Here is a 2065-nt window from a genome sequence, read left to right as displayed (position 1 = left end):
ACTTGACTTATTTAAACTTACATCAAGACTCAAGACCCCATTTGGACTTGATTCAGACAGATTTGAGGCTTTTTCTTACACTCAGAAACGTAAGATTTTAGAGACTAAGATTTGACTCAGATTCATATTCAGCCTCACTCCCAGTGATTAAAGACTTAGGGTTAGAGACAGAAGACTAGATTCTAACTTGCACTTTGACTTGCACCCCTGAAACTCACAACCAGAGTCTACAGAAATGACTCAGACTTTAGAATTTACTCAGACTCACATTTCAGAGTCTCGAGTCTCACCTTGCAGGCTTTCATACTCTAGATAACCTTGGGCTGATTGTTCGCCCTCTGTGACGGAAACATCTTCCTAAAATATATATTCTATTGTACTACAGGTACCTACCATGATGACCACTGATTACTGGAATTACAGAAGGATGGAAGAAGGATGGATTTGGTCCAGAGAGGGTACATGAGAAACAGCTACTGTAGGAGGTAATGACTAAAGATAATAACAGGGTTTTTAAATACACTGGAATTGTAATAAGCATATCCAAAACGATGAGTGAGGTCCCATAAGAAGGTAAGTCAGCTGCCAACAGTTTCAGCAATTCCAGCTCCAATAGTGTATATATATATATATATATATATATATATATATATATATATATATATATATATATGCAGCATTACCATAAACTATGTAGATTTGCAAAGAAAAAGCCACTGGAATGGAGTAAAGCAGCATTCCTGACCACAGTCGCTTCAGCTGACCAGGAGAAAGTTCTACATGGCGTACAGAAGCTCCCTCTCTCTTTCCTCCACCATATCTCCACCTCAGTCAGTTTCTGTTTAGAAACTGGGGTGACGACTGACAGCATCAATGTAAATCAGTGTAAATCACCATGGAGACCTTCACTTTCCCCAGGAAACACCTGAAAATGCACTCATCACCATGGATACCCCAGGAATTCCTAATATGCAGACCAAATCATCCACATACACACCTTTATTTTTTAATAAGGTATTTCTGTCACACACACACACACACACACCTCAGGTTTTATGATGAGCAGTGATGGTGTGGGAAGAGGTGTTCAGAAAAATCAGATTCTTGGAGATACTCGTGTATGTGTGGATGGAGATGGAGATGTTTCTCGGTTTAACTGAGAGAAGCCCAGAACTGCTGATGATTAATGTGTGATGGAGAGTCCTAGCCAAAGCTCCTCTATATAGAAGAGAGAGAGCTGGGTTATATGTTTTAAAGGAATACTCCAGCACTCTTCAGCCTGATCCACCTCAGTCTTCTGCAGGTGCTACACACAGAGCAGGCAGAACGTAGGTGAACCCATTACATCTGCGATTCGGCATACATATGACCTGTTAGATGGTCAGATCTTCATCTAAGACCTTAAACTACATAAAGAGAAAAAAGTAAACAATCAGACCAAGTGTGTGAACCTCTAGAAGCTCATTTAAAAAGGTAATACAAGTCAGGTGTTCCAGTCAAAACCACGGCAATCAGGTGTCGGGTTAGGAGGAAGAACATAACCATGGGTCTTCACATCGAACGTCTGGCCTTCATCACACAGGTTTAGGGAAGTGTGCTACGTCTCAAACACAGGAGATTCCTGATCACCTCAGACGGAGCTGTTCATCTCTCTTTTCTGAAGGAGCTGGAGTAGATCTTCACCACTCCACTGTGAGGCAGGTGCTTTACAAATGAGGGAAACTCAGCACCACTGCTTCTGTCCCAAAGAAGAGCGAATCCAGCAGGAATCACTCCAAGGTTGGGGTGATGTTCATAATCCCACCATCAGGCAGACGCTGAGGAAGACTGTCCGGGTGTGCAGGACAGCAGGACAGGCAGGACAGCGAGTAGGACGGCTACTCTAGTCTCTATTGTTTGCTCAGTAACACGTGGAGAAGCCAGAAGCCCATTAGAGGAATGTTCTGGACAGACGAGTCCAAACTAGAACGTTCTGGTTTAAATGAAAAGCAAAAACCCAGCTCTGCCCTCCAACACAAGAACCTCATCCCAGCTGTTAAGCCTGGGGGCGGCGGGATCGCGGTTC

This window comes from Salminus brasiliensis, chromosome 5, assembly GCF_030463535.1.
Source record: "Salminus brasiliensis chromosome 5, fSalBra1.hap2, whole genome shotgun sequence".
In the NCBI taxonomy this organism is placed as follows: domain Eukaryota; kingdom Metazoa; phylum Chordata; class Actinopteri; order Characiformes; family Bryconidae; genus Salminus; species Salminus brasiliensis.
Note: the sequence above shows the minus strand (reverse complement) of the source record.